The sequence below is a fragment of the Dysidea avara genome, chromosome 3 (assembly GCF_963678975.1).
Source record: "Dysidea avara chromosome 3, odDysAvar1.4, whole genome shotgun sequence".
NCBI lineage: Eukaryota > Metazoa > Porifera > Demospongiae > Dictyoceratida > Dysideidae > Dysidea > Dysidea avara.
In genome coordinates, this window is record NC_089274.1 from 25,378,641 (window position 1) to 25,394,655 (window position 16,015).

The 16,015-nt window shown below is 37.0% G+C and overlaps 1 long non-coding RNA gene across 1 annotated transcript; it reads left to right on the top strand.

Annotated features, from left to right (window-relative positions):
* Positions 1-1,909: 1,909 nt before the first annotated feature.
* LOC136251869 (uncharacterized) lies at positions 1,910-6,592 on the top strand. Its single transcript, XR_010699233.1, has 3 exons — positions 1,910-2,087; positions 4,338-4,544; positions 6,302-6,592. It is a non-coding gene; the product is annotated as an uncharacterized lncRNA (long non-coding RNA).
* The last annotated feature ends 9,423 nt before the right edge of the window (positions 6,593-16,015 follow it).

A 16,015-nucleotide genomic window follows, 5' to 3' on the forward strand; every position in this document is an offset into this window, starting at 1 on the left:
TTGTACTTTTTTTACCTGTTGATCAGGTGTAACAGGCTGTTTAGCCTTATAAATTACCTGTAATAAATAATAATAGTATATCTGAAGGTGTAGATGACCTCTATTGTTTCCCAACTTTTTCTATGATCTCTAATTGAGCTTAAAATTCCTAATTTTCCTTATACTTGTATATATACAGTAGAGTTTGTTGGGTTGGAATTGATTACTTTAATTGGCATGCACAGTGCTTTACAACTGAAAAAGCCACAGTACATATTTTCTCCAGGGCTCTTCATATCGCTTCTCTTTTTTTGTAAACAGTCCTTTTCTTTGGAACACCATACCACATTCCATCCTACAGATTAAGAAGTCAAATCTATTCCGTGCTGCCCTTCGCCGATTTCTATTCAATAACTTTCTCTTTTTTATCTTGTTGTGTATTGTTCTGTTATTAGCTATCTGTCTCATCTTAGGTGTTGTATTCGTGTGCATTTAATGTGTATGTATGTATGTGTAATTGTGGGGAGTACGTTTGCAGGCTTGTCCTTCTGTACGACCCTGTCATTTTGACAAAATTGATAATAATACTAATCTATATATATAAAGCTGAAAAGCTGTCTGTCTGTCTGTCTGTCTCCAACGCCCTTAACTCAACAACCAAAGCACGTATCGATACGGGACTTGCAAGCTTCTACGTGTGTTCCTTCGTCCGCTACAGCACATTAAAGGCCATGATGTAGAGAAAACTTCAGCTGCATTCCACTGCTAACCACACGATAAACAACTCAGCTGATAAAGCACCTCCCTGAAGTACTGCTGTGTAGGGTGTGGGATCGAATCCCGCCCAATACCAGAAATTTAGTACATTTTTTGGTCGTGTGCATTAGTGTAGACAACCTGTGTAAAATATTCATATAATACAATCACTTTTGAATGCGATGTTTTTAAAGCTATGCATATGTTGGAATAAATGTCTTATGATTGAAACCAACACATTCCAAAGGGTTTGAAGCCATTTAGTCCCTAACCACGATATTATCTTGCACTAACCTCAAAATGTGCTTCCACTTAGTACACTTCAAAGCCATACTGTGTATGTAGTGTGTGTCTGTGTCTGCATGGTTTAATCATGGCACATTTATACCTCATAAATTAGAGTGTTAACCACATCAAAGGGATACTCGAAATAACTGTTTGTGTGCTTTAACTTTCTCAGTTAAGGAACATTGTGTGAGATATAAACTGTTTGTTTCTTTTTTTTTTTCAATTTCTGTTGTAATTTACAAGTACATGTTCCTTTATAGCCTGCAGCTCGTCTATACAAAACCATTCATCCGGAAGCCACAAGTCACCGACTAAACTGATGATTGTTTCTAATGTGCATGCATGTGTGCATGTTTAGTGTTATTGTATTTTTAAATTAATTGAGTTGATTGACTATAATGTAGTCTATATCACAACGCGTACGCCATAAGTGTCTTGTCCTGGAGGAAGCTGGTCTATCACATCATACTTCAGTCGTTTTGCTTTGTTATTATCGCTAGCATAACTAGTCGAGCAATTTTTGGTCCAAATTTACACCAGATTTAACCTTAGATGGGTAAATTCTCAAAAAATCTTCTGTGGGGGCATGCCCCCAGACCCCTAGACGAGAGCATGCTCTAGGTTTTGCACTGTGTACGTGCATATATGCTCAAAACTCCTTACTTTAAAACAGCACCCATCATAGTCTGCTGATTTTATTACAAGCATTTTCTAGTTCGATGTACGTGATTTTAATATACCCTGAAAAGTAGACTATCTCATTTGGCGCCAGTTTCAGCTAGCTACTACTTTCGTAGTTTACTTGCTGGAGAAAACAGAACACCTATAATTAGTTGGATTGAGCTTTGTAAGTAAGGTCAGTGCTGGATTTGCCTATTAATGACGAATGACGTAGGCAATACGTCATAGACTGAAGCAGTTTCTAATTTGTTGGAGCACCGCTGGACATTTATGGACGGCCTGGAACCACAAGTAGATGGCTGTATTTAGCGAAGGTTTTAGCCTACGCGTTAATAATAAGGTGAAAATGATTGGTTACATACAGATTCAACCGACTTCGTAGGGTGAGTGAGTTTATTGTATGTTAAACCCATACATTTGGGCCTACCGAACCATAGTCTGTATTGCCACATGTAGACGGACTTCAATCCTACCAAATGGGTCATTTAGCCTCTATTATACAAAATTTCATCACCTTCACTGCAGAGCGGAAATTGTCAGGGGCGGATCCAGAGTTTCGAAAGAGGGGGGCACCTTTCTGAAAAACAGTTGAAGACCAAAAAAACTTGCTGAAAACCAGTTGAAGACCAAAAAAAAAAAAAAAAAAGGTCACAACAATAATAGCTAGTTATCCTTACCTACTATATCACGTCTGTTATGTAAAATAAAATCCTACCATAGGTAAGCTACACTGCCTCATGAACATTGTGACTGCTTTATTAGAGTAATTGACTGCTCTATTAGAGTATATCGATCTTGTATGCAATTTCTTGAAGGGGGGGGGGGGGGGCATTTGCCCCAAATGCCCCATCCTGGATCCGCCACCGATTGTACACCGCTATTTGAGATGTATTGCCAATCCAACACTGTATGTCAATTTAATTTTTAATCAGTAGGCCCATGACCTCAAATTTCTGGTATTGATGAAGCGACCTAACTTCAAAGGCAAATTTCAGGGTAACCCTGGCTTACCATGGTACATTTAAGTTAAACCATGGCTGGCCATGGTATATTTAAGTTAAACCATGGCTGGCCATGGTTTATTTAAGGCCTTGATATCTGGTGAGGTAATGTTGGTTTGGTTTTAAAGAATCCTGGCAGCATTCAATTGTGGGAGTTTATTATTGCTTACGTGATGAAAACCATGAAGCCGATTTTCCATCCTACAGCACTCAGACGGAGGCGATTCGACTCCCTTACCACCCTATGAGTTGACAAACGAAGGTTTAAGGTGAGAACTAGTGTCATAGGTAATTTACAAGCGCTGGTCCGCTTGTTTGATTACGTACCATGCCCACTTTTCGTATATCACGAGGTAACCACTCTACAGTGAAGCTTATCCCTTGGATGTTTAGAAAACTGTGTAAACTGTGTAAACAGTGTTTAAGTGATGTAGCAACTTTGAAACACTTGTAAAATCGCTAAATTGAGTGTTTCCGTGATATCCGTAGGATTTGCCCGTTTATGTTAACAAACGTAGTCACAACGTTAGTTGTTGCTGTCCCATGATCAAATTTCACAAGTTGGTCTATATAATGAATTCGGTGGTCTACTTCGCATTGGTTTGGGTGATTAATCACCCGCAGGCTCTTAGCCTGCATTGGCATGGTACATATCAGTTGTATCACGTGCCTTCATGATTTGCCTGATATGTACACCCACGCTCTCAGGCCTGATGGCCCTCGAGCTTGGGTGTACATATCAGGCAAATCACTCGAGTACATGATATAACTATTACATATTTCATTCCAGCCTACATATACTACACCAGCTATCCAAGTTGAGCATGTTTCCTTCAAAAAGCCATGAGTTAAAAAGTTGCAAAAATCATATGTGGTATAGCTATGGCAGTAATAATATAGCTACATGCATGTATGACTGCAACAATACGCCTTTCTTAGTAGTTTGGCTGTTTTGGTATAAATATTTCCTTTTGTGTATTCGTAAACCCCCAATCCAACTTACATGTGTGTTGACACTGCCAGCTATGTATCTTCCTTAGTTTTCTATGTGATTCAAGTAACCTGTATAACAATTATTTAAGAAAAAACCTATAGATCCAGTGAAGAAGAAGCCATAACTGAACTCAACCCTAACACTAACTTTATGAGCATATAATGATGTCTTTCACTCCCTGTATAAAGGAAAGATTTTGATGAGTTCAAGGCAAGCTAGTGTTGACACCCTCCAACCCTACCTAGCCATAAACTTACCTTCGTACAACTATAGTGATGATACTGGCTGGATGAATAGCAAACATACTTTGTCATCTGGAAATGGATGAATATCCACTATATGCTTTTGTAAAGTTTGCAAAAGTAAACTTTGTTATCAATATCTTTGTGGTAATTTTGCTGAAATTTGGCATGTGACTGCCTCAGCTGGCAAACAATTCTGCTATAAAAATCATCCCATTTGGATAAAAGAAGTGCAGAACTATGTTCTTCCTGTTCATGACACACTGGAGTGGCACACTGGCTTCTTGGACCACATTACACACTTCCATGTGTCTAGTGTCTGTAGATATTGCTGTTCATCTCAGTACACATTGCTGTAGTCTAGTGTATAAATCATCTGACATGCAATTTATGCAGGTAGTTGTACAGCAACCACCACGTGGACCTGTCAATTGGAACGCACACAATAACAGTGTTGCTGCTGTTGCTAAACTACCTGAAAATTGGCAGAAAGGTTCTGTCTATGTTATTCTTGGATTCGCCATGCCATGTCTAATATCAAGTATTTTATGTTTCTTACCAGCAGTGATTTGTTCACTTCCTGCAGCAATCTATGCATGCAAAGTAAGTCATGATGTATATTGTAATCCAGAAAATTCTGGATCCAACTGAAACCACAGTATATATATATAGTATTGTATCAACACACACACACACGCATGCACGCACACACACTGCTCTGCTCATACCATCACCTTCTAATTTACACTAGTATTTTTTTTTAAATTGTAAATATTAAAAATGAAGTAGGGATCTATGCAACAAAAAGCAGTGAAACAAGAGATGACTGATGGTATTACAGTATAGCTCAGTTGGAAAGTCGCTACTTTGGCACATTGGCTATATATTTTGCTCAATGCCAAAGTAGGGACTTTCCCACTGAGCTATGCTGTAATACCATCATTCATCTCTTGTTTCACTACTTTATGTTGCATAGATCCCTACTTCATTTTTAAATTTAAATACTAGTTTGTTTAGTTTTTGTTGTAGTACAGCTAGCTACAATGTAACTTGTGACTGTTCTATTAGAGTGACTGTTGTATTAGAGTATATCTCGAGTCAGCCAAGAGGTGTGCAGCTAGCTAAACCAATAAAGGATGAGGTCATTTTGTTTACTGTTAAGTGAAAAGCTAGATTGTTAAGAGGTGTGGTCTTCATACTCTTTCAATAGTAGTCTACCTAGATCTTTAATTGATGGACAAGTCACGAACCTATATTGAACGGGATTCCAATCGCAGACTTGCTCATACAGTCAGTGTATCTAGTCTTATAGTAGCACCAGAACTGAAGTACTTCTGAAGTCTAGCTCTGAAATTATCTCGGAAACAATTCTGTGGCATCTATATATGTTGCTGAAAGAAAGTGTTGATGCGGAAACTTAATATGGTTTCGTTGGATGAAGAAGAAGACAAGCAGGCTGATTGAAGATAAAAGAAAAGACAAGGCGCAAAGGACCTACACTCATTGGAACCCCAAAAGGCACATCCCACTGGTAAGTTTGTTATTGTGGCGTAAAAATGGTGGCCGTTTGCTGCTTCATTTGGCCTCTAGCTTTGCAACTGTGGTCAGTCAGTGAGGCAGTGAGTCTAAAATTCGAGTCTTAGCAATTTTAAAAAAATTTGTACCCGGCCACCTGTGAGTGTTTTGTTATGTTTAATGCTGTATTGTATATTATATGGACTAGTACTACTCCATAAAGGTGATGTATGTCGCGTGAAATGTTTCTAGGATGATTTGTCAGGGGCGGAATTTTGGCGGTGCACAAATTTTCACTACGATCCCTACTTAAATGGTACTACTGTACCGTTTGATTGTCAGTTCTTCTCTTATTTATACAGTTATACACATTACATGCATATACAAACAAAGCTATACATCTTAATTCAGGAGCAGCTCCAGGGGGGTTTCTGAGTTTCCAGAAACCGGTCAAGTGTATTCAAGCAGTCAAATATACATTTTTTGCGTTGATTTGCAAAGGCACAAGATGTACAGATCAAGATACTCTAATAGAACAGTCCATCTCTCTGATAAAGCAATCACATGTATTCAAAGAATCAGTATAGTAAGCTATGTAGATATAATTAAAGATTTTTATGTACTTTATCAGTGATATTAATATATAGTGAGTGGAGGGCAGTTATTCTCAGCAGGCAGTTACCTTTTTTTCAGTTTTTACTAAAAGTCTAGCTATTCTCTTGATCAGAAACCAGTTACCCAAAAATCCTGGAACTACCTATGTAATTGAATACCACACATGTATGTATGCATGTTTTTATGAATATGCTGTGTATCAAGCATTATAGTACTCATTTGTATTCCAGAGTCTTGAGGCCTATAATCAAGGAGATAGTCAAGCTAGCCAGGAATATGGCATGTGTTCACTGCGGCTGAATACACTTGCAATGATTTTCTTCAGTGTCTCTTTTGTTTTAATCTGTATTATTTTAGGAGCAACACTGGGTTAATCTTTAGACTGAAGTATAGATACAGTATATGAAATTTTATACTCATTACATGTAAAATATTTCATGATCATGCACATAACTTATTGGATTGTGCCGTTTGTGCGTATGGTCTAAGTAGATATAATATTTTCAATCTCAGGAATCAGGATCTGAGTTCTTCAGCAGCAGCCTGGCTATATCAATGGCGGATCCAGGATGGGGCATTTGGGGCAAATGTCCCCCCCCCCCCCCCCCCCTTCAAGAAATTGCATACAAGATCGAGATACTCTAATAGAGCAGTCGATTACTCTAATAAAGCAGTCACAATGTTCATGAGGTAGTGTAGCTTACCTATGAAGCTATAAATAGGATTTTATTTTACATAACAGACATGATATATTTGGTAAAGGATAACTAGCTATTATTGTTGTGACCTTTTTTTTTTTTTTTTTGGTCTTCAACTGTTTTTCAGCAAGGTGCCCCCCCTCTTTCCAAACTCTGGATCCGCCCCTGTATATTATATAATTATGGTAGTTCCCAAACTCTTTCTTGCACTAAGATGATATAGTTTTTACTCAAATCTGGATAACTTAACCACTCAGTCTTACCACAAAGCATACAGAATGTTTATTCTAGAAGAAGCAGCTGCTAGCCTTTCTGTATCTTGATTATTCCAGGATAATCTGAGGTCACAATTATTTATGTACATGGTTTTTTTGAATAATATGTTTGTTACTATATTTGCTGACTTGAAAGGTTATCAGTAGTTGTAATACTAACAATTATGTTATACCTTTGGGGCATAAGCCTGAGTTATCTTTAAAATGCAGTTTGATAATGCTCGATCAGGCATACAGCAACATCTTCCAGAAACAATCTACAATAAGATGGTGGGATCACTTCATTCAATTTTGGTTTACAGATGGTTTGTGGATGCTGCATGCAGAAGAAATATAGTTTTTCAAGCATAAAAATCTGGAATTAACGGGAACAAGCTGTGTGTCCATTGTCCATGTAATTCTAGAATTTTCTACATTAGAACACATCTTAGTTTAGGGTCTAGGTCTTATTGCATTTGCTACCAGCCATGAAATTAATATAGCATTTGTGTATGGTAATTATAATATAACAACTCTGATCACAATGGCCTCCAGAATATGCTGAATTTATGTGTGCATAATGTATATTATAATGAAAGTAATTTACAATATTGAAATTTGCTATGTTTGCACAAGAGCACTACATAGAGGCACACCATTGTATACAAGGAGAGTTAATCTGAATTGTGATCAGAGTTGTTACATTATATAAATACCATGCACAAATGCTAGCTATATTAATTTTATGGCTGGTAGCAAAAACGCAGTAAGACCTAGTCCCTAAACTAAGATGTACTCTAATATATATTTATTGTTATCATGTACACAAAAATTGTAATGTATATTTATATATGTACCACTCTGCGTGGGCAGTTCAAAGGCACCGCCAGTGCCATAATTTGTATATTGCACTGCTGCAGACCGCAGCGAGTGCATTATAACTTATAATGCACTGGTTGCGGTTTTGTAGACCACAACGAGTGCATTATAAGTTATAATGCACCGACCGCAGTGCAATATACAGATATTGCACTGGCTGCGGTTTTGTGCAGCATAGCACAAGTGCCGGTGGCGACGACCACTACGACACCTCACCTAATAGGTGGAAAGACACTTCACAGATCACTCGAATTCTTTTATAGCCTGACATATAAAGGTCGATTGTGGGCCATAACGTCACCAATACGTATAATGTTTTCAAGCAGCCAATGGCGATTGAAAAAGCCAACGCGGGTGGCCACAACTCTAGTCTACATATATAAACGTACTTATACACCTTACTAGTCTGGTGCCATCTTAGCCCAGATTAAACTGTAGTCCACTTCGAAAATGACTCAATAAAACAAATATATTCTAAATAATACTTACCTTTACGTTCGATTGTGGGAACCAGTTTTGTCATGCCACCAGATTCGAGTTTAGCCAGTGTAAATAGTAAGAATTAGACTAGTATCGTTTAGTAGTTAGGTTTTGTTTACTTAAACCGTCTATTTAGCTGCTTTTTTTTGCTCGAGAGAATCACTATGGTGATTAGTCTGGTGCTTAGTCTATATGGTACACTGGCATGCTGAGCACTACATGATGAGAGTCGAACAGTAAATGCAGGTTAGTGATATAACCCATAGCGTACTAGCTTTCAATATCTCAGGTGGCTGCAGTACTGCAGGGGGAACGTCATCGCAACGTCTGGCTTGGTTACCCACAATCGATGTTAGAAACCTGGCCTTTATAAGTGTTACAGCTGTCTTGTGAGACTCTCCCCACCTATTAGGTGAGTGGTACATAGCAGTTATACAACGTGCACTCGTGCTCTGCCTGTATAAACGCACTTGCCTTTGGGCCTAACGGCCCTCAGGCTCGTGCGTTTATATCAGGCAGAGCACTCGTGGCCGTTGTATAACTATATAATATATGCATACATGCATATCATATACATAGAGTAAACAGGTCGCTCACACATGCTCTCCCTTTGGTAAGCTCATCTTGAACTTGCCATGAACATCTATCTGGTGGTTGCTTTACTATAGGATATTGTCTGCTTGGTGAGGTGTAATGTTCTGCCCATGGTGGCTCCCAATTTGTTGCTGGTTTAGCCTCTCCTCCATCTTGATGACTACACTGTCTGCAATATTGTAATGAACAGCTTTTTTTCTTTATCCATCTGAAATTTCCATGCTCACAGAACTCTTGATAGTCACCTTTCACCCCCTTCTCACTTAGGGTCAAACTTATGAGCAGTTGGAACTGTCAACCAAACTAGATTACCAATACAAAAGTCCCTCCTTATAAGATGTGGAAGTCATAGGCATTGTTTTTGCTTGGCTGCAGCAGCAGTAAGATTTGCTTTCACAGACTTTTGCAATTAGTACGTTTGGCATGTAAGTGAGCTTGATATGAAGATCAAAACCTTGCAGTGATAAAAATTCTGGCCAGATTTTTTGGTTGATGATCACACTTATGGAAAATGGTAGATATTTGATTAGCTGGTAAAATTTTCCGAATCATAGGTGTGGTCAACAAATAAATAAAATAATTTGTGTAGTAATTAGCGGGCAGCTGTCTGATTGGGTAAAGGGATAGCTAGCATCATCCCATTTTGTAAAATAATCTTGTACTACAAGCAAGTGACAATTATAATTGGTAAATATTGGAACTTCCAAAATATCAACAACAATAGTTTTATAATTTGCCATGGAGCTCCATTCAGAACAGATATCAGTAGTGCCTTTTGAGGAAGTGGTAACTTAGCCTGTTGACATGTATTACAGCAGCTACACTAGTGTTCAACATCTTTATAGCCATGTTGACAAAGTATCTATGCCATAGTCTGTGTATCTAGTGTTCTTTTGGGGTCTTTATGACCAGCTGCTGGTATAATTATATCATTGAAGACTCTCAGGAAGAACTGTACTGTAATTTCCAACAGTTGGAATGTGCTGAGTGTATGTGTACATGTATGACACAACAATAATATCTAAAGTGATTTACAGTACAATAGCGTAATCTGCTGTATACAGTGAACATAGATAATATAACAGTGCCTGGTACATAAGAACAGTTACAATATTGAAGTATATAACACTTATAGTATAGTCCTATCAGACATGGTCAGTTTCTCTCTCAATCTGGCTTAGTAAGTCACTCTTTTATATTAAAATACATGCAAAAGTGCTATAGTCAGCTGCTTTTGTAACAAGAACTAGCTAGTAACACAATCTAGAATATGCAATTTAATAAATTATGCAAGTGCAATCAATTAGTACTTCCTATGATGTAAAAGGAAAGCTATTTGCTTACTCTGTCTCTAAATATAGTGTAGTTAACATGTTGGTTGCTGGGGCCCACCCCTGGGAATAGTGGCAACCGCCACCATTTATAGAAGATTAAATTACACATATGTGCTCATATATATATATAATATATTTATTTACCTAGCTATCCACCCTTCCACCGCACCATTGCCTACTTTTTTTCCTAATGCTAATCACATAACATTTTCTTTAACTAGGCCATTCACTTTTTGAGAACGTGGTGTGTCACGTGACCACAAACCTGTTTGTCGATTACACAATACTTGAAGCCATCTCAACATGCTTAGATCATAGCGCACCCTTACGCTATAGCGTGCACTTAGGTCACAGCAATTATGTGCAAGTTCTTATAGTGCTATATCTGCAGCATGCATGTAACTTCAATCCACCCCAAAAACACCTTCGCTGTAAAAAAGGCGCACCCAAGAAACTACAAGTACCTGGAACCCAATGTAAAAAACAAAAAGAAAAATCAGCTTAGCTGAAGTGAAAAGTAACTGGTAACTTAAAGAGCTGATATCTGAAGCGGCCAAGAATACAATTACTAAAGTTTAATCCATGCAAGAACACCTTGGCTATAAAACAGGTGTATACATGAAAGTAACTGGCAACTGAAATGGCTGATATCTGAAGCGGCCAAGAATGAATGGTCATATACAACTAATTCAAAAATTTAACACTGAACCTTTATAATTCAGCTGTGTTCTATATTCACTCTTGCTGCATCGTAAAGTAATTTCTTTTAACTCTAATTGGCTAGTAATTTGGCCGCCTTTTTTAATAGTCAGTATAATAGAGCAAAAAAAAGGCGGCCAAATTACCAGCCAATTAGAGTTAAAAGAAATTACTTTACGATGCAGCAAGAGTGAATATAGAACACAGCTGAATTATAAAGGTTCAGTGTTAAATTTTTGAATTAGTTGTATATGACCATTCATTCTTGGCCGCTTCAGATATCAGCCATTTCAGTTGCCAGTTACTTTCATGTATACACCTGTTTTATAGCCAAGGTGTTCTTGCATGGATTAAACTTTAGTAATTGTATTCTTGGCCGCTTCAGATATCAGCTCTTTAAGTTACCAGTTACTTTTCACTTCAGCTAAGCTGATTTTTCTTTTTGTTTTTTACATTGGGTTCCAGGTACTTGTAGTTTCTTGGGCGCGCCATTTTTTACAGCGAAGGTGTTTTTGGGGTGGATAATACTATTACTTGTTACAGTCTAAAAACTTTCTTCTAACTAACAGTCTCAGTTCTCACAGTCTAACCTCTTCTAGGTCTCTTCTTGGAGTATAGGGGTAGTGTCTTCCTGGTAGATCTCGGTGGGACCTCCACTGTACCAATCCAGGTGCACTAGAAAGCAGTTCTACCCAAGCTAACCAACCCCCTTTAGCAGGAACAAGTAACATCATGCAGCTACTACTTTCATTGACAAATGTAGGAGACTCCCAATACATTGAGGCCAATGATCATGCCACTATCACATTTAGCAGAAATAAAAATCAGAAACATCAGGGGGAATCTAGGGGGTGCTAAGTTAGGGGCATCTAGAAAAGTGGCAACTAGCAGTTAGCTAGTCAGCATGCAGTGCATGCTTTATTTAGGGGTTTGACTGAACTTTATTTAGCATAAGCATTTTAACTAAGCAAAATCAAAAAACAATATTTTGTAGCTGGTAGTGGCATAATACAGCTTTCATATAAAGGGCACAGCATAAATGCTGCAGTATGGTTTGAGTTCATAATTGAAGGTCTAACAGTGCAACCTCCAAGCAGAAGGTAAGACATTTAATTCTAGCTATTAGCATAGCCTAAATTGATGTTAGCAAGAGCCCATAATAAATCTGTCGTTTAGTGTTATGCATGAGTCCATAATATTATGGACTCTTGTTAGTGTTATGCATCAAGAGTCCATAATATTATGCACTCTTGATGCATAACACTAAACGACAAAACCATGCCTGGCCAGCAATAATCTATGTATGCTGCAGCTACTTCTCAAAGAGCTTTCTTTCAGTTTATTTTCATCAGGAGAGATAGTAATTTATGGTTGGGAATTTCTGATTCATACTGTGGTTATTGTAAAGCACCTCTTTTAAATAGTTGGAATTTAAGGTGACAGTGTACTTTGTCAAAAAGAACACGCCTTTATGTATTTTCAAAAAAAAATATGAGTAGAAGAAATATATAGCTACACTGGCCACATTTTGTTTGTTCTGAAAGTAGGAAAATGTGGAACTTGATAAAGTAAGTGCTAACTTAGTTTGTATAGCTACAACCAAAACTATATATCCATATCTTATAACCTAAGTATCGAGTTTGTAGCTACAACTGAAACTACACCTACCATATTCTCAACTGAAAGAGTTATTCTCAGAATAGCCTTTCAAGAAGAATTGGTGCCATGTGATCCATGGAAAAAGGTATGTTCCTAGAAGAGTTTTAATGATGAGTGTTCTATTAGAGTATAATTGACTGTTCTATTAGAGTATCAAATTTTTAGCAGCTGTTTAGGAAAATTATATTAGCTCTTCCCTTCTTACTCTTTTCATCTTTTCATTGTCCACGTGTGCTTAAGATGCAATTTCACCTGATTGTAGCTTTCACTAGCTCTACAGTAAAAATATCACCTATAGATTCTATATCATACAGTGTTTAATAATGATATTTAATTCACAAACAGCTGCATCCTTGGTATAGTGTTCTAACATACATGTGATTGTGGAAGAAACATTAAGTTGAATTTGCTGTAATTCTAAAAATATATGCAATGATAGACACAAGCCTAATAATATTTCAGCCCATTTAGGAAAATGATCATGCATGCAAATGCACGCAATTACAATCATGCATACAGAAATAGTTTTCATGTATCTGTAGCTTCATAGTGCTTGAATGGTATAATTAACCATTTCTGCAGTGGAAGCTTCCTCAGGGTAGGGCATCTCCCATTCCTAGTTTGAGTCAAATCTGTCCAGCTATCATTGGGGTATACACACTTTCAAAATGCATATTATTTCAGTTCTTCATATTATAGCCATGCAGTCTTCGATGATTCCTGTAGTAAAGGGAAAAAAGTTAAAAGGAATTATCAAGGTCAACCATAGGCTGGCCTTGGAACTTGCAATTACAAAAAAAGTGATATCCGTACAAAAAACAGCCAAGCTGTTAAAAAAGGTGCAGCCTTAAAAAGCCTGGGTGAAAAAAGTTGTGAAATCAAAGGTGGCAGCCAACAAATGGCTGCAATGATGTTAATACTAATAAATTAATAATGTGCATTGTTAAAATTAAGGGTGCTCTGTACAGTCCGCTTATATGGCTTCCCGTGAAATTTAATTTGTTCTATAACTTACAAATGGTTTTAGCAAATGTCCTGTACTTTTTTACTGGATATAAGCTAACACTAGTACACAGTTTAGTCCAAACCCAACTGCTAAATTTGCTTTAGAACATGAGTTGCAGTTTTTCCCTTTATACTAGAACTAGTCCTACAGTTTATGCACAAAAGCCTTGATACTTTTATGATACACTATGCTAAACAGCACAAACCATTGTGCGTTTTTATTTTTGTCTTTTATCTTCTCAATCATCACATATTTATCTTTCGGGTTGACAGTCCCAGAAATCCTTTTTTTACTTCTACGCTATTCATCATCTGAACTTGCTATTTCAAAATGGCAAACGCTCTTCTTTGGTAAAATTACTAAAGTAGCTTGTGTGAAAATTTCATGTCTATTGGATTAAAAATGACGGAGTAGTTCTAATTTAAGTGATAGGGTGTAGAATAGCAAGATTCGTGTGCTTGTTGTTATGGGATACCTAATTTACAGGTACTAAAATGCGTCAACATGTCACAGACTAATTAAGTGACCATAATATTTCTTTTAGTACAAAACAGACTATGTTTTGGGAAGCCTTGTACGTCGAACTGTACAGAGCACCCGGATTACCTAACCTAATAAATATAATTGGAGAATTTAAGGAAACTTAACTTAGCTATACTGATAAGTTGATATAGAAAATTGGCCACAGAAAGGAAATGGATCCAGTATAGTACATCCTCTACTCCCCATGAACTGGCTTATTGCAGTGATGTGCACCACCACTTGTCATGCAAACACTGAATTGACTATTGCTATGCATGCAAATATAAAAACATCACAGCTGATGATGACATGCAGACATGTTGAATCTTGATAACTATGTTGATGTTTATGTTTAAGTACAAGGTAAGGGTGTCTGCCATGAACACTATATGTATGTGGGGTAAAATCTATACATTCTACAGACAGACAATTGCAACTCATAGCTATACAATACATGAAATTTATGCTATTCAAAAATTTCATACATGCACAGTCAATATTACATCACATACATATATCCTCACAATAAACATCCGTGACAGCATACCCGGCAGTATATGCACCAGTATTGTATGGTTATAGCAGATAATAGAAGTTAATGGTTACAGCAAGATGATATCTGGTGGATATCCTGACAGCATTGGATTGCATTAAATGCATAGTTTGGTATGTAAAGTGCAACTTACTCTCACATAAGTATAAGCAATTGAAACTTGATGTGAGGCATATTCAGTTATGTTTATAGATCCACATGTGACATCATTATTCATCATCATCATTTATTACATAGTATCAAGAGTCCATCCCTATTAAACATGTACACTGTTAACAAATTAAAAGTGCTATGGTAGCACCTAGCTATATAGCCAATAGAGGTGTTATTTTGTGACTGGAACAGTCAAAATTTAGCACACAAAAGTGCTATGGTAGCACCTAGAGGTGTTATTTTTGATTGGAGCAGTCAAACTTAGCACTTTTAGGTGCTACCATAACAATCAGTTTTAACAGTGTATGTATAGTGCAACTTACTCTCAGATAAGTATAAGCAATTGAAACTTGATGAGGGGCATATTCAGTTTTATGCTAATATATTTTTATAGATTACATGTTTCATCATATAGTATCAAGTATATTCCGGCCATTAAACATATGCTACTAAGTAAGACACTATTGCTACGTACATACATTATACAGCTATTCAAAATACAGTCATATAAAATGATCACATAAGTCAGGGGCAGTTTTTAGGGGCTTTCAAGGTTTCTTGGCTTTAATCAGCTATTCTTCCTTAACTACAACTAAACCACCCCATGGGACACAATGACACACAAATTATGCTCACCAACCCCCATCACCTACGTAGCTGATCACTATCACTTTTCCTTGCAACAAAATATGGATCTGATTCATATCCCAAGTTTTTAACTTCTGATTAATGCCTGTCATCATTGTTATAGATTGTACATTATTAGTTCCAAGAGTACATACAGAACAAACAGAAAAAATGAGGATAAATGTCAAGTATGAAGTAGCAAAGAGTTAATAAGTAGAATCGTGGTATAAGCTACGTATAATCAGTTGGCTAAATAAGCTATATAACCATAATAATAAAGATTCAGTAGATTTTATCCTAGGCATTGATATCCAACTACTAGTACTAACTATTGGTGTATAAAAATTCAGCTAGCACTAGCTACGTATAGTAGCCCAACTGCAATTTAGTTTGTAGAGTAGCTACAGCTGAGGGTAGCAAACACAATTTATTGGAAGAAGGCTTTAACTCTGATAAAGAGAAGTTTTAAGCATTAAAGTCCAATTG